Source organism: Dermochelys coriacea, chromosome 3, assembly GCF_009764565.3.
Source record: "Dermochelys coriacea isolate rDerCor1 chromosome 3, rDerCor1.pri.v4, whole genome shotgun sequence".
Classification (NCBI taxonomy): Eukaryota; Metazoa; Chordata; order Testudines; family Dermochelyidae; genus Dermochelys; species Dermochelys coriacea.
In genome coordinates, this window is record NC_050070.1 from 49,116,125 (window position 1) to 49,134,272 (window position 18,148).

At 42.2% G+C, this 18,148-nt stretch overlaps 1 long non-coding RNA gene across 2 annotated transcripts in view; it reads right to left on the reverse strand.

The window, feature by feature from the left end:
- The window catches only part of LOC122459260, a 38,703-nt gene that overhangs the window by 4,085 nt on the left and 16,470 nt on the right, over positions 1-18,148 (reverse strand). For both annotated transcript variants that reach the window (XR_006279813.1, XR_006279814.1), the window contains exons 3-5: positions 17,041-17,260; positions 9,109-9,115; positions 5,472-5,479 (exon numbers count right to left, since the gene is read on the reverse strand). This is a non-coding gene — a long non-coding RNA (uncharacterized LOC122459260). The remainder of the gene's footprint in view (positions 1-5,471; positions 5,480-9,108; positions 9,116-17,040; positions 17,261-18,148) is intronic.

An 18,148-nucleotide genomic window follows, 5' to 3' on the forward strand; every position in this document is an offset into this window, starting at 1 on the left:
ATGAGAGCAGCCCTCACAGTTGAGAAGCGAGTGGCTATAGCTTGTGGAAGCTTGCAACGCCAGACAGCTACCGGTCAGTCGAGAATCAATTTGGAGTGGGCAAATCTACTGTGGGGGCTGCTGTGATGCAAGTAGCCATTGCAATCAAAGACCTGCTGATATCAAGGGTAGTGACCCTGGGAAATGTGCAGGTCATAGTGGATGGCCTTGCTGCAATGCCCTAACTGTGGTGGGGCCATAGACGGAACCTATATCCCTATCTTGGCACCGGAGCACCAAGCGAGCGAGTACATAAACCGCAAGGGGTACTTTTCAACAGTTCTGCAAGCACTGGTGGATCACAAGCTACGTTTCACCAACATCAACGTGGGATGGCTGGGAAAGGTACATGACGCTCGCATCTTCAGGAACTCTGGTCTGTTTCAAAAGCTGCGGGAAGGGACTTTCTTCCCAGACCAGAAAATAACCATTGGGGATGTTGAAATGCCTATTTCTATTCTTGGGGACCCAGCCTACCCCTTAATGTCACGGCTCATGAAGCCATAGGTAGCCTGGAGAGTAGTCAGGAGCTGTTCAACTACAGGCTGAGCAAGTGCAGAATGGTGGTAGAATGTGCATTTGGACATTTAAAAGCACGCTGGCACAGTTTACTGATTCGGTTCGACCTCAGCAAAACCAATATTGTCACTGTTATTACTGCTTGCTGCGCACTCCACAATATCTGTGAGAGTAAGGGGGAGATGTTTATGGTGGGGTGGGAGGATGAGGCAAATCGCCTGGCTGCTGGTTACGCACAGCCAGACACCAGGGCGGTTAGAAGAGCACAGGAGGGTGCGGTGCGCATCAGAGAAGATTTGAAAACCAGTTTCATGACTGGCCAGGCTACGGTGTGAAAGTTCTGTTTGTTTCACTTTGATCAAATCCCCCGCCCCTTGGTTCATTCTACTTCACTGTAAGCTAACCACCCTCCTCACCTCCCTTCGATCACCACTTGCAGAGGCAATAAAGTCATTGTTGCTTCACATTCATGCATTCTTTATTAATTCATTATACAAATAGGGGGATAATTACCAAGGTAGCCCAGGAGGGGTGGTGGAGGAGGGAAGGACAAGGCCACACAGCACTTTAAGCGTTTAAAACTTATTGAATGCCAGCCTTCTGTTACTTGGGCAATCCTCTGGAGTGGAGTGGCTGGGTGGCAGGAGGGACCCCCCCCCACCATGTTCATGGGCATCTGGTGAGGAGGCTATGGAACTTGGGGAGGAGGGCAGTTAGTTACATAGGGGCTGTAGCGGCGGTCTGTGCTCCTGCTGCCTTTCCTGCAGCTCAACCATACGCTGGAGCATATTAGTTTGATCCTCCAGCAGCCTCAGCATTGAATCCTGCCTCCTCTCATCACACTGCCGCCACCTTTCAGCTTCAGCCCTCTCTTCAGCCCGCCACTTACTCTCTTCAGCCCGCCACCTCTCCTCCCAGTCATTTTGTGCTTTCCTGCACTCTGACATTGTCTGCCTCCATGCAGTCATCTGTGCTCTGTCAGTGTGGGAGGACAGCATGAACTCTGAAAACATTTCATCGTGAGTGCGTTTTTTTCGCCTTCTAATCTTCGCTAGCCTCTGGGAAGGAGAAGATCCTGTGATCCTTGAAACACATGCAGCTGGTGGAGAAAAAAAAAAGGGACAGTGGTATTTGAAAAGACACATTTTATAGAACAATGGGTACACTCTTCCACGGTAAACCTTGCTGTTAACATTACATACATAGCACATGTGCTTTCGTTACAAGGTCGAATTTTGCCTCCCTCCACCGCATGGCTAATGGCGGGAAACATTTCTGTTCAGCCATAGGCAAACAGCCCAGCAGAAACGGGCACCTCTGAATGTCCCCTTAAGAAAAGCACCCTATTTCAACCAGGTAACCATGAATGATATCACTCTCCTGAGGATAATACAGAGAGATAAAGAACGGATGTTGTTTGAACACCAGCAAACATACACTGCAATGCTTTGTTCTACAATGATTCCTGAGTATGTGCTACAGGTCTGGAGTGGTAAAATGTCCTACCATGGTGGATGGAATAAGGCTGCCCTCCTCAGAAACCTTTTGCAAAGGCTTTGGGAGTATATCCAGGAGAGCCACGAATGCCAGGGCAAATTAATCATTAAACATGCTGGCTTTTTAACCTTGTATAGTATTTTAAAAGGTACACTCACCAGAGGTCCCTTCTCCGCCTGGTGGGTCTGGGAGGCAGCCTTGGGTGGGTTCGGGGGGTACTGGCTCCAGGTCCAGGCTCCAGGTCCAGGGTGAGAAACAGTTCCTGGCTGTCGGAAAAACTCTTTTCTCCGCTTGTTTGCTGTGAGCTATCTACAACCTCATCATCATCATCTTCCTCGTCCCCAAAACCTGCTTCCATGTTGCCTCCATCTCCATTGAAGGAGTCAAACAATACGGCTGGGGTAGTGGTGGCTGAACCCCCTAAAATGGCATGCAGCTCATCATAAAAGCGGCATGTTTGGGGCTCTGACCCGGAGCAGCCATTCACCTCTCTGGTTTTCTGGTAGGCTTGCTTCAGCTCCTTAAGATTAACGCGGCACTGTTTCGGTCCCTGTTATGGCCTTTGTCCTTCATGCCCTCAGAGATTTTCACAAATGTTTTGGCATTTCGAAAACTGGAATATAGTTCTGATAGCACGGATTCCTCTCCCCATACAGCAATCAGATACCGTACCTCCCGTTCCGTCCATGCTGGAGCTCTTTTGCGATTCTGGGACTCCATCATGGTCACCTCTGCTGATGAGCTCTGCATGGTCAACTGCAGCTTGCCACACTGGCCAAACAGGAAATTGAAATTCAAAAGTTCGCTGGCCTTTTCCTGTCTACCTGGTCAGTGCATCTGAGTTGAGAGTGCTGTCCAGAACGGTCACAATGGAGCACTCTGGGATAGCTCCCAGAGGCAAATACCATCTAATTGCATCCACAGTACCCCAAATTTGACCCAGCAAAACCGATTTCAGCGCTAATCCCCTTATCGGGGATGGAGTAAGGAAATCGATTTTAAGAGCCCTTTAAGTTGAAAAAAAGTCATCATGTGGATGGGTGCAGGGTTACATCAATTTAACGCTGCTAAATTTGACCTCAACGCCTAGTGTAGACCAGGGTTTTGTTGAGAGCTAGCTGGCTGAGACTTAGCCCAGATAAAATGGAGTTGTTTTGATTGGAGAAGGCAACCACACACATTCCTTTGGTGGAGGGAATGTAACCCCCATTGGGAACACATACCGAGAACGGAGTGTTTTGTTAAATAATGATTCTGTTGGAAGCTCATAGAGCAGACTTGGCTCAAAAAACTTTGTTCCCTCTGTGACTGATATGGTAACTGCACTTTTTATTTCATGTGTGCTCCTTGCTACATTTATCCATGTCTTTATCACCTCCAAGCCTGATCACTGCAGTACACTCCATTTGGGACTCCATCTCGAGACCATTCAAAAAATTAAGCTAGTATAGAAGCAGCAGCTTATTTATTGGACTGATTTTCTCACTGAGAGTACAGAATACCAGTGCTCTAAGGGCTATGCCTGTCAGTAGGTTGTTTAGTGGACTTCACGATGCTGGTTTTAATTTTTAAAGCTCTGCCGTAGCTGTCATCATTTTCTCCCAAGTATTTGGGGATAAGTTGTTCTGGGGGATTGCAGGTTATTATTTATTATTTTTATTATGTATCTGTTGTGAGGCAGTTATTTACTGAGGCAGAGGAGAAGTTTCATTGCAGGTATGTTGCTGTATGATTTTTTTGTGGGTTTGCCTTTTCTCTACTACATTTATATTTACTCCATCACTGGTCTATTGCTTCCTGCCTCTGTCTCCCGGTCTCCTGATGTACTGGAAAGAGTGTTTGCTTAACTGATTGTGGGATGCAGCTGGACTTTCTTTCTTGAGTAGTTCCATTAAATTCTGGCAGGATTGGCCCTTAGAGAAAGTAAAGGCCAGTAACAACAGCCTGCATTACATGGGAAGTCTTTTCATTTTGACTTTTTGGGGGGAGAATTGTGAGGAATCAGGGCCTGCAGCAGACCAGGTGTCTGGGCAACCTAATGAGCACAGCTGGCCTATAGTAGCCTGCCTGTTTGGCTATGCTGCCTGATAGGTGGGATGAGTCAAAAGACTAGTTCTTACCACCACCAGCAGCAATAATGCATTGCCTGGCAGACTGGACTGGGGGGTGGTGGCTGGGCTGGAGTGAGTTGGAGGATTTTCAGACCCCAGATGAAGTCACTCTGGAAACTGAAAAAGAGTCTATTAGAGAGGGAGAATGACTATAAAGTAGGAAAAAAAGACAAGAGTAGAAGCAGATGATAATGATATCAGCAAAAAAGCAAAAGCAAAGTTGAAGAAGAAAATAAATCAAAATGTTATAATTGTAAGATCCCTAGACAAAGATATAAGATTAGGTGACGATAACCTTGTGAAAATAGCTTGCTTGATTAAAAAAAGCATAGGGGATATTGTAAGAGACAAGAGGCTGTGAGATGGTGATCTTTTAGTGGAATGTAAAAACAAAGAATGAGCTGATAAACCGCTAAAAACTAAAATGCTAGGGAAAGTCATAATAAATTGCCAGCTACCAATGTATTTGGCTGAAATGAAGGGTATAATGTATGGAGTGCCATTACAGCTGACCAATGATGAGATAACCAAAAGCATAAGAGAAAATAAAGCATTTGTTAGTAAGTGACTAATTAGTAACTGAAGAGGAGAAAGCAAGAGATCAATAGTTGTACTAATTATATTTAAGGGAAAGTAACACAGGGTTTCAGATATTCAGAACTAAGCCATATATCCCCCCTCCTCTAAGGTGTTATAAGTGCCAGCGGCATGGACATGTAGCAACCATTTGTAAAGGGAAATAAGTAGTTGTATATGTGCGGGAGAGCATTCCTATGAAAATTGAAATGAAAATGAAAATTGACAGAGGTCAAAAGTAGTAATTGTGGCAATAATCACAGTCTGGCATATAGATGGTATATTTTGGCAAGACAAGCTAAAGAGATACAAAAGACAAAAATGGTTAATTAACATATCTTATGAGGAAGCTGTAAGGAGACTCTCAAAGCATCAGGAGGAGAAGGAAGAGACAAACACACAGGAAAAGGGGAACTGCAGACATAGCCTCATTCTAGAAAGAATATGATAAACACTGTGGAAGGAATAGTGATGATGTACTAGCAGTGAAAACTGGCTTATTGCATTTATGATAGAAATGATAAATTGTACATCACAAACTGGGGGAAAATCAGAAAAAAATGAAAATTATACCAAGGACAGCAGAAAAATACTTGTATGTTAGCAATCTGTCAATGGACTCTATTGATGCAATTTTGAATGAGGTCAATGGTGAAATATGACTAGAATGGGGGACTCAATCTTTTGTTGGAATGTGCAGTCTGATAGCACATGGTCAAGAACTAAAACAACATATCCTAGAAATGAAAGCTAAACCAGCTCTCACATGTATCCAGGAAATATCGTTGGTTGAAAAGCTTGCTTTTAAAATTCCAGGGTACATTGCCTTTAGGAAGAGGAGGAGGTGACTATACTTTCATAAGGGAAAGATTAAACTACATAGCAGTAGAGAACAAAGAAGTAAGCCTAGAATATAATGCTGTTGTGATCCCAATGGAAAGAGACATATTTCTCTAAGGCTTTATAATATCTATAACCCATCTGGGAAATGAAAAGTGCGGGATTATAAGAAATAATGAAGAATACTAAAATACCACATATTATATGCTGTGGCCTAAATAGTCATAATACATTTTGGGGAAGTAAAACAACTGATAAAAATGGTGCATGCTTAGAAAAGTTCATTGATGATCAATCTAGTGGTTTTAAATGACAGCACCCCACCTAGATTTAATGCAGAAGATGGTAGTTTTTCCTGCTTAGACGTTGGAATTATAATAGCAGATTTGCAAGTAAATGCAACTGGGAAATATATAAGGAAGAAGGAATAGGGAGTGATCATTTCACTATACTTATTACTTTTTGAGGGCAAGGTAAGGCTGAAGGTAGTGGAAAATTACTCACTTGGCATTTTAAGAAAGTTAACCGAGAGCTTTTTTACAAGTAAATTTGCAAATAATCATTGTGTAAGTGATGACAGAAAATTTCAATGTTAATGCAATAAAGGGATTAATAGCAGCAGCTACTGTAGCCATATGTAGGATATTGAAGTGACCCCAAACTAAAAGCTCACTTCCATGGTAGAATGAGGCATGCAAAATGGTACAAAGAATTATAAATAAAAATCAAAGAAAAAGAGTTGGAGGAAGTAGTGTAGGCTGATAAATAGAGATTCCAAGGCATCAGAAATATACAGGCAAATTAGAAGAATGAATGGAATTCAAAGTAGGAGTAGTCACATCCCAGATATTATTGGGACTGACAACATAAAAATTCTGATAATGAGGCAACATAGGTATTAGCAGAAAGTTTCTGAGGGGTGAGTAATGATGAAACTGAAAGCGAAGTTTTCAACTAGATTAAAAGACAATTCATTGAAGAGAGTCATTATCTATTATGTAGTTGAGGGAACATGTTAAGATACAATATTGAATAAATGGTTTTGTATGTTGGAACTTGAGAAAGCTATTGAAATCAGCAAGAATACATCCCTATATAAAGATAGTATATGTAAAATAATGTTTAAATATCACTCTGAAAGCAGTCTGAGGGTTCTCTTGGAGTTATATAATACTATATGCGGAAAAGGGGTGACACTGGTACAGTTGAAACATGCAGTAGTAATTCCAATCCAAAAACCAGGCAAAGTATCCTAAAAGTGCATGCCGATATGCCAGTTGCCCTTGCATCCTGTGTGGGTAAAATTATAGAGAGAATGGGGAAGGAAAGATTGGTTTCCTATCTGGAAAACAATGGCATTATAGAAAAGGTGCGGAATGGTTTTAGGAGAGGAAGATACACCATTGATCACATTGTTTAAGTAGAAACTGAAATACAAAAAAGAATGAGGCACAAGAGTTTGATGATAGCTTTCTTTCTAGACACCAAAAAGACATATGACATGCTATGAAGGGAAGGCTGGTTGTACAAAATAGATGCCATAAGGATAAAGGGAAGAATGTACAAGGTGAACTAGAGAATTTTTGAGTAAAAGGAGCAGCCAAGTCAGAGTTGGGAAAGTTATGTTGAATATATAAAATATTAATACTTCCTGTGCTGTATCACCTTATTTGATATTATGATAAATGATCTCCCAAAACAAATAAGTGCCACTCTATTCACAGATGATTGTGCTCTATGGGATATTTGCAGAAATATTGAGGTGGCAGAAGAGAGAATCAACAAGGTATTATGAGAGACCTCTGACTGGGGAAGTGCATAGGATTTCAAGTTCTCCATTGCTAAAACCACAGGATTGATCTTTACAAAAATGAAAATTACAAAGGAATGTAAATTATATCTGTGTGGAGAACAAATAGATATAGTTAAAGGTTTCCAATTCTTAGGGGTAATATTTGATACTAAATTACTTTGGAAAGATCATATAAACTATGTTAAAGATAAATTTACTGCTTAAAAGTCTTGCTGTGATTAATTGGGGGGAAGATAAGATGGCATACAGAGTCTTAATCAGACCACTGATTAACTATGGCTGCCACACTTTTGGTCAACATCAAAATCAGAACGTAAACATCTAGCCTTAATGCAAGCTGAGGCACTATAAATTGCCTGCAGTGCATTACAAGACCTCTGTACACATTACAGATAGCTTCTAGTAAAAATGCCAGGTACACTAATGAAACTATGGGACCTAACTTTCTGCGCCAAACAAATACAGGAGGATTGTTGGGTATGTGACAGGTGAACTATAGCACACAATGTTGGGACTCCACATACCATTTGAGTTAAAATGTGGATGCAGGAGTAGAAACCGGAAGAGTAAGGATGGTATATTGCATACAAAAATTGGGAATTAATACATCTAAAAGAATATCCGATGATATAGCTGTCATGACAGCTGAACTAGTAGCAATAATGCTAGCATTAAATTGGATCTGGGATGTATGCCCAGCAGCAGTGGTCATTTTTTAAATTCAATCTCAAGCCTTATAAAAAAGGGTGTTTTGTATAGAAGTGATTTAATCAATGAAATTATATTTCTAATCGCAAGGATAGTACAGATGGAAATACACACAATATTAGTTTGGATCCCAGTGTGTACCGGGGTAACGGGGAATGAAATGGTGGACAAAAGAGCTAAAAGTGCTGAAAGAAATGGAAGGATTGACATAGAAATACCCTTTAACAAACAGGAATTCAAAAGCCTAGTATAGAAAAATGTATAAGGGGAATGGCAAAAAACCCGGGATTATTTAAAAAAAGACAAAGAAGAATTTTTTGAATTGTGCCCTAGGGTTGAGAATAATGACATACCTCAGGGCATGGACAGAACTAATGAAGGGTTTTTAAGAATACTAACTGGCCATTGTGGCTTCAACAAAAATCTTTTTTGAATAAATAGATACCAAGATGGCCTATGTGCGATCTGTAAGGTGGAAGAAATAATTGATCACTCTTTATGCGTAAGTAAGGGCTGTGATAAAGAAAGGGAAAAGCTTTCTGAGGAATTCAGATGTTCTGAGATTTAAAAAAATAAATTTTGTTATTTAGTAAAAACATCAGGGAAATGGAGTATAATTAAAAAGGCATTGTTACATTGCCTGAATGACACAGGGCAGAGCGAGAGAACATGAACCACTAAGTATTGAGGAAATATAGTTGATGTTGGTTATAATCTATTCAGTTAGGTCTGCTTGGTTATAAAAAAAGAGAGAGAGGAAGAAAAGAATTAAGTGGCTGCTTAAAGCTGTTGTCAACTGCTGTGTTAGTTCCTGTGCCTGTTTGTTCCTAGTCCTTCTCCTGCCTTGTCCCAGTCCTGCTCCTTCCCTGGACCTAGCCTTGCCCCTGCCTTGCCTCAATCTAGCTAACCAGGCTCTGACCCTCGGCTCCAATTCCTGACTTCTGACTTTGGCTCTGACCCTTGGCTCTGGCCTCTCACCCTGGGCTCCTCTTCCTGGCTACTGACTCCTGCTCTAATCACTGTGCACGACCACCATGTCCCAGTCTCTAACAGGAATGGGATTGGAGGCAGAACCAAAGTGGAAATATTATTTCCAGTGCCTAGGAACCTCAATCATGAATCAGGACCCCATTTTTCTAGGTGCTGTACAAACACAAAACAAAATAATGGTTCCTGTTCCAGATTTCTTACACTTGCATTGAAAGCTAAGAGACAACTGGGAAAAGGGAGATGGAGGAGCACATGGAAACAATTACGCAATATTGGTCTGTATGATAGGATGTTGTCTCAGCACACTAGCTGCCTAACCATTGGCAAGTTTCTTGTAGGCATCACAGGAAAAAGGAGTTTCAAGGAAGGATCTGAAGAGGAAAATGAGGAAGTTTTGTGGATGGGACGCTCCTGCCATATGTGCGGGGTAGTTTTGGAGAAAACACAAAGGTGCTTGTTAAAATATTTACATGTGGGTGAGTGAGGCTGATGTCAATGACAGAAACATGGAGGTTGGAGTAGACCAGGTGCCCCACCCCTATTCCCCACTGCCAGCCGGGCTGTTGCCTGGAGGCTTCCAGCTCCCCACTGATATTGTCCAGAGGTTCCTGGCTCCAGGCTGCACCCCCAGCTCTTGGCTCCCTGCTCTCCACTCCTGCGACTGGGAGTGGAGAGCTGGGGGTCAACCGGGATCCCAGCAACAGGGAGCAAAGAGCCCAGGGGGTAGCCAGTTTCCCAGTGGGAAGCTACATGTGGAGCTGAAAGCCAGCTCTCAGCCCCCCACAATGCCCCTCTTACATCAGTGGCAGTGCTCCTGATGAGGATGTGCACCACCAACAGAAGGAGGGTAGTGTGGACATGAACCTCCTCAGTAATTACTGTGGTGGTTGTAAGTCAATCTAACATAGGTCGACCTATATTTCTAGTGTAGACAAGCCCTAAATGTCCTATTTTTTCTCTCTACTATTCTTTCCCTTCTTATCAGTCTACCTTCTCTTCTCTAGACATCTTAATTTTCCTTTTTTCCCTTCCTATTATCTATTTTTTCTTCTTTTCCCCCTTTAAATTACCCCATCTTTCCCATTCTTCTTCTTTTGCTTTTATTTGAAAATGCTCTGCCAGGATCACTTTTCTAGCCCATTTCTTTAACCATGTCATCCCTCTCTTTGCATCCTTCCACTGACTCTCTTTTCTTCACTGTATCAAATACAAATTACTTCTCTTTGCTTTCAAGACCCTTCACAATCTAGCCCTATGTAGCTTCCCACTGGGAAACTGGCTACCCCCTGGGCTCTTTGCTCCCTGTTGCTGGGATCCCGGTTGACCCCCAGCTCTCCACTCCCAGTCGCAGGAGTGGAGAGCAGGGAGCCAAGAGCTGGGGGTGCAGCCTGGAGCCAGGAACCTCTGGACAATATCAGTGGGGAGCTGGAAGCCTCCAGGCAACAGCCCGGCTGGCAGTGGGGAATAGGGGTGGGGCAACTGGGCTCTAGCAGGAGCCGCCCACCTGCCCTGGTGATAGTTTGGCTTTGTTGTTAATTGGAGCCATGAAACTGACAAGAATGACAGCCAACAGCTAATGTAAGTAATGCAGAGTCTACAGGGACACAGTATTTCCCTAACTTCACTGACATAAGTGCTACACTTCTCATGGGGGTGTAATTATTATGTCGATGTAGTAGGGCACTTACATTGGCAGGAAAAGGGTGTAGTGTGTACACTGACATAATTAGGTCAACCTAAGCTGCCTTACATCGACCTAACTCTGAAGTGTAGACCAAGTCTGAAGGGAATAATTTGACCCTATCATTTTTGAACTCATCTTTTACTGCTTGACCCTGTATAGTATCATTGGGGAGTGTTGTGCCCATAAACTCAAGGAAAGAGATTAGCAGAATTGGGAGTGTAGTGGAAACACATCTTGCACTCAATGAATCTCTTCTACCTTATAATAATAGATGGATCCAGTAATTGAACGTGAAGGGAAGCACCTATCCATAATGATGTGCACCATGCTTATGCCCATGTCTCTTCAGCAAACTCTCATTGGAAGGAAGGGATGATCTTACAAATCAGCTAACCTTTGTGTGCCTCAGTTTCTCCATCTGTAAAGTGGGGATAATAATACTTCCCCCATGACAGGAGTGTTGTATGAGTTAATTCGTTAGTTTTTGTGAGGGTCTAAATACCCTACAAATAAACTGTCCACCCATGCTTCCACACTTTTTACCTTACATATTTGTGAGACTGATAACAGGATTGAAATCTATTAGCACTCTGCTGGAAGAAGTATGTTTAGTCCTTTATTTTACTGATGTTCACACCTTGCCTTCACTCACATTTATGGTGGAGTCTTACAACCTTGTGTACCTGGCTGAAGCAGACACAAGGACTCGCAGTATCAAGGTCATGCCAAGTAAAATATTTACCCTTCCTGCTTTTATGACTCAGCAACCTTGCCTGTGTGCAAACCTAGTAAATGGGCTTTAAACTGGGTGAGTGGGGCAGTCACTTCTGACATAATCAATTAACTGAACTATCCCCAGAAAACTTTGAGGGTAGTGGGTGAAATTCATCTCAGTCCTTTCTTCTACTTAGTTGTTGTTATCATCAGTATAAGCCTTACTGTGCAGGCAGTTTCACAAACATTAGTCTTGGACAATTTTAGCTGCAATAGAGGAATGTCACTGCAATCACTGAATGTCAAAATTGACCTGCACTAGATAAGTCAATTTTTTTACTTTAACAGAATAGATTTCCCATGAATAAGGAAAATAATATAACTAAGGTGGGCTTTTTTAAAGGTCTATTTAAAATAAAGAATAGCAATGTTCTTAAAGTCAATTGAAGTAAAGTTTGATATTTTTACTTCTTTCTTAAGAAAAAAATAATTTGATAGCAACTCAATAAGGTATTTAAACTCACTAAAATGTATATATCATAGAATCATAGAATCATAGAATATCAGGGTTGGAAGGGACCCCAGAAGGTCATCTAGTCCAACCCCCTGCTCAAAGCAGGACCAAGTCCCAGTTAAATCATCCCAGCCAGGGCTTTGTCAAGCCTGACCTTAAAAACCTCTAAGGAAGGAGATTCTACCACCTCCCTAGGTAACGCATTCCAGTGTTTCACCACCCTCTTAGTGAAAAAGTTTTTCCTAATATCCAATCTAAACCTCCCCCATTGCAACTTGAGACCATTACTCCTCGTTCTGTCATCTGCTACCATTGAGAACAGTCTAGAGCCATCCTCTTTGAAACCCCCTTTCAGGTAGTTGAAAGCAGCTATCAAATCCCCCCTCATTCTTCTCTTCTGCAGACTAAACAATCCCAGCTCCCTCAGCCTCTCCTCATAAGTCATGTGCTCTAGACCCCTAATCATTTTTGTTGCCCTTTGTTGTACTCTTTCCAATTTATCCACATCCTTCCTGTAGTGTGGGGCCCAAAACTGGACACAGTACTCCAGATGAGGCCTCACCAGTGTCGAATAGAGGGGAACGATCACGTCCCTCGATCTGCTCGCTATGCCCCTACTTATACAACCCAAAATGCCATTGGCCTTCTTGGCAACAAGGGCACACTGCTGACTCATATCCAGCTTCTCGTCCACTGTCCCCCTAGGTCCTTTTCCGCAGAACTGCTGCCGAGCCATTCGGTCCCTAGTCTGTAGCGGTGCATTGGATTCTTCCATCCTAAGTGCAGGACCCTGCATTTATCCTTATTGAACCTCATTAGATTTCTTTTGGCCCAATCCTCCAATTTGTCTAGGTCCTTCTGTATCCTATCCCTCCCCTCCAGCGTATCTACCACTCCTCCCAGTTTAGTATCATCCGCAAATTTGCTGAGAGTGCAATCCACACCATCCTCCAGATCATTTATGAAGATATTGAACAAAACGGGCCCCAGGACCGTATATATAATGGGGCCTAAAAGTGAAGCAGATTTGTTCAGATTTGAGAAACAAAAGACATTGAGAAATAGTACAGAAATCTGCCAAGAAGGTGGCTCAGTGCTGTCCCTTAACCAATGCACTGACCCACCATATATAAATAGAAGCCGATTAAATTGACAGCACTATTGCATAGGGTATGGATCTAAGGATGCAGAAACTAGTGGTTCTGTCATGTTTTTCCTTAAAAAGCTGTCTAATTTCTCAAATATTGAGTCAAGTGAGGGCAAAATGTGCAGAGTTACTCTGTGTAGACTTCCTAGTTTATTTATCATAATTTTAATTCTTTTTAGGGCTCTGAGAGCCCTTACTTTGCAGGTTAACGTTAGGTGCACCCTAATCCCTCAGCCCCCTTAACTAGTTTCCCAACAGTGTCCAGTCCTTAGCCACTGAACTCTCAAGGAAATTACCAGGCAAGCTATCACAGGAACAGTGCACACACCAGCTTGTTTGGTTCAAATATTTAGCAGCTGCAAAACATCACAGAATTTTCACTGTAAATATATCTTAATCGTAGGTTTATTATCACAGGCCTAGATTTGAGAGACGACGAGTAAGGATAACAAATGGAAACAGATATGGTTACCTAGCAAGAAAAAGAATAACATGCTTCCTAGAGTCTAAACTTAACTTTAATAGGGTAAAATCCTTGTCGATAGTAGTTCATCTCAATCTCCCAGCATCTCCAATCAGTATGGCAGGGATCCCGCTTTCAGGACTGCAAAAAGCACTGTCCCTTTTGCTCCTTCAGTGAAGGATGAAGAGGTGACTTTTAGCCTTCTTGTATTCCCCAAAGTCATTGTCTTTGTATACAGCCAGGCTAACCCTCATGGCTCCCCTCTTCCCCTCTTCTCCTTTCCTGTTGACTCCATGTATAAAGGGGGCTTCCATTGTGTTGACTTACATCTTGATTTACATGATGGACAGAGAGACCAGTGAATATATATCTCTTTGTCTGGCAACACCTGTTTGTCAACCCTGCTGGGAACATAGTCTCTAAAATCTATTTTTAGTACATCCATGCAACTCCTTAAGTATCATCTGTACATATGTCTTGCAATGATTAAGAGTCCTGATGACATAAGCTTTTATTAGAGACCTTGCATTTATAGATAAATACTATGAAAATGGAGTGCTAGGTGTAGTGAGTTTGTCAGGCCTGTCAGGAGTTACTGGTACAGAGTAGTGAACTTTTTGCCAGCTGGCACCAATGGACCTCTGTGTCAACCTTTCCCATGACCCTGACACAGTAGGATTAGCCACTGGCTACTCCACAGGCATCGGTTTAAGGTCCCTCTATCTGGACAGGGCATCAGCTGTTATTCTGAAAGTCATATATTCTTTCAGTCAGTAAACAATTCCAATGATCATATCAAAATACAGTTTCATGAGAATGTCATAGGTTAGTTCCCTATGCTCATCCCCCCACCCCACAGGGGAGAGGTCAGATGTGTTTCTTCCTCCATCATCCTCAGGTTTAATTACTTCTCAGATGACCACCCTAAAACCATAGATTAAGGAGCACCTTTCCCCTTCCTTAATATTTATGCTTTCCCCAGCAGTTGCTTCAGACCCATCTGGGCTTTTCCCACCCTTTACCCGTGTCTCACAGTCCTGGGCACCCTCAGAAAGCATCACAGGGTGTAGTCATGGCAGGCTTAAAGATAGTTTGCTGATTAGCTAAGGATCACACTCTAAGCACAAGCAAATCTTCCTTTTGCTGGAGGCAGGGGGGTAACAAGGTGATGCACAATACTGGTCAACCTGAGAGCATCACAGCCACATTCTTGGTTGGCCTGTAAGCACTATCATAATAAACATGATTAATAGTTGTAACAATCCTGGTATGCCTTAAATATGCTTTGTGAGCTGTCTAATATTCCAGCTATGCTGTAAAAATCCCATATGGAACAGTAACAGAAGTATTATTATTTATATTAGAATAACACCTGGGGCCACAACTGAGATCAAAGTTCCATTGTGTTAGGCACTATACATACAAGGAAGGAGGTATTATTATTACCATTTCACAGAGTGGAATCTGGAGACACAGCAAGATTAAGTGACTTGCCCAAGGTCACATAGGAAGTCTATGGCTGAGTAAGGAAATAAACCCAGTTTTCTCAAGTCCCAATCCAGTGCCTTAACCAAGATTTTCCATCTTCTCTGTATGTCTTGGAGACACATTGTGTACTGTTATGCTAAATGGATTTTTTCCCCCAGGAGTATGTCAGTTACATAATGGAAAAAGTTAGGAAAATTAATGATGACCCAGATAACCCAGAAAAAACACCACTTTGAATAGGTTAACTATTGAAATAAACTACATCATTATGAAACAGAAAACATCACAAAGAACATAAGCACTTATAAAGAAATATTTACCTTTGTATCCAGTGATAATTTTAAGCAATACATTAATATATCTTGTGAGCATTTTGAGATGAACGATGTTATTGAAGTTCAGAGTATTATTTCTAACTTTATTGATAACAATCATAAATAATTTCAGATGATCTCCAAATAGAGTAGCTCAATGTGATGGGGGTGTACCAGGCCCAGAGATCCTGCTGATGGCCTCATGGTCGTACCAGGAAAGAGCAGGAGAAGTGAATCCTCCAAGCTGCCTAGACAGGCTGTGGGCAAGCAACCAATCGAGAGAGGCTGCAGGGAGCAGCCAGTCAGAAACCAGCAGGTGCACATAAAAAGGAGCTGCTGAACTGAGCATTTCAGTTGCTGGCTGGAGCCAGAGTAGCAAGTACAGTATTCCTGACTGGCTGCAAGAGCCGCAAGGTTAGACAGATCAGTGTGGGGTACAGCCAGGCTGCAAGGAAGGCACGGGGACTAAGAATGGGAGTGGCCTAGGGAAATGCAGTAGCAAATAGTTAAAAGGAAGCAGCAGCTTGACTGCTACTTATAGGGTTCCTGGGTTGAGAACCAAAGTATTGGGTGGGCCCAAGTTGTTTGTGTGTGTGTTGATTTCCCCTCCCCCCGCCATCATTGGAGTGGCTAACTCCCTGAGTAGCTTGTTGGCTAGTTTTTGGCTTGTTGCTTCTTTTTTTGATCATCTCCCGCAAGCAGGGGCAAGGGGTCTAGGCAGGGCAAGTGGTGGGAGAGAGTCGGGGTAAACACCTTTATTTCTTTGGCACTGTAAAGAGTCCTGGGAATACAGGAAGGTAATTGTACAGAAGTCTATTGTGGCTATGTAGTTTTTGAAGAAAAAAATAGAAAAAAGCATTTACTGTCCTTAAACATGGATTATCACTTTGTGCAGAATTTTAAAATAATAAATCTATCCTGATGCATGATGGTAATTTTTAATATGCTCAAGCTCTTCCAATTTTGAAGAAAATAGTGAAATGAATATGGACCAGATATGGGACTTGTCTAGTTTACCTTTGCTGACTTCAGCTAGTTGCACCTTCAAAAAAATTATGTATGTAGCTATACTCTACACTTAAGATTCAATTACTGAACACATTAATTTAGATTTTTATAAATAGCAGCATTCTGACAATTACTTTCATGGGAAGTCTGCATAGGTTTGGAAAATATAGACCTGGTTGTGTAGATTTCATGACATTTAACATTTCTTGAGAAGTTTCTCTAACCTTGTGTTTGCATTTCCTCTATTTGTTAGATCCAAATTTGATTATTGGGTGTTTTACTTAAAACATCTGCATATTCATGTTCAGCTCTTTAATTGTTAATTATTTTTAAAAATCAAAGGACAAGTATAGAGCTATTTAATAGACTAGAACACTGATTCCATGCATTAATTTTTTCTGTTAGAATGCACTGGCCATCTGCTGTCTGGTACTCAGTGTTTCTGTAAAAAGAAAAGGAGTACTTGTGGCACCTTAAAGACTAACAAATTTATTAGAGCATAAGCTTTCGTGAGCTACAGCTCACTTCATCGGATGCATTTGGTGGAAAAAAACAGAGGAGAGATTTATATACACACACACAGAGAACATGAAACAATGGGTTTATCATACACACTGTAAGGAGAGGTTTCAGAGTAGCAGCCGTGTTAGTCTGTATTCTGAAAAAGAAAAGGAGTACTTGTGGCACCCCAGAGACCAACAAATTCACCAGAGCACAAGCCCTCGCGAGCCACAGCTCACCCCATCGGATGCATCCGATGAAGTGAGCTGTAGCCCACGAAAGCCCATGCTCCAACAAACCTGCTAGTCTCTAAGGTGCCACAAGCACTCCTCTTCTTTTACTGTAAGGAGAGTGATCACTTAAGATAAGCCATCACCAACAGCAGGGGGGGGAAGGAGGAAAACCTTTCATGGTGACAAGCAGGTAGGCTAATTCCAGCAGTTAACAAGAATATCAGAGGAACAGTGGGGGGTGGGGTGGGAGGGAGAAATACCATGGGGAAATAGTTTTACTTTGTGTAATGACTCATCCATTCCCAGTCTCTATTCAAGCCTAAGTTAATTGTATCCAGTTTGCAAATTAATTCCAATTCAGCAGTCTCTCGTTGGAGTCTGTTTTTGAAGCTTTTTTGTTGAAGTATAGCCACTCTTAGGTCTGTGATCGAGTGACCAGAGAGATTGAAGTGTTCTCCAACTGGTTTTTGAATGTTATAATTCTTGACGTCTGATTTGTGTCCATTCATTCTTTTACGTAGAGACTGTCCAGTTTGGCCAATGTACATGGCAGAGGGGCATTGCTGGCACATGATGGCATATATCACATTGGTAGATGCGCAGGTGAACGAGCCTTTGATAGTGTGGCTGATGTGATTAGGCCCTATGATGGTATCCCCTGAATAGATATGTGGACAGAGTTGGCAACGGGCTTTGTTGCAAGGATAGGTTCCTGGGTTAGTGGTTCTGTTGTGTGGTGTGTGGTTGCTGGTGAGTATTTGCTTCAGATTGGGGGGCTGTCTGTAAGCAAGGACTGGTCTGTCTCCCAAGATCTGAGAGAGCGATGGCTCGTCCTTCAGGATAGGTTGTAGATCCTTGATGATGCGTTGGAGGGGTTTTAGTTGGGGGCTGAAGGTGATGGCTAGTGGCGTTCTGTTGTTTTCTTTGTTGGGCCTGTCCTGTAGTAGGTGACTTCTGGGTACTCTTCTGGCTCTGTCAATCTGTTTCTT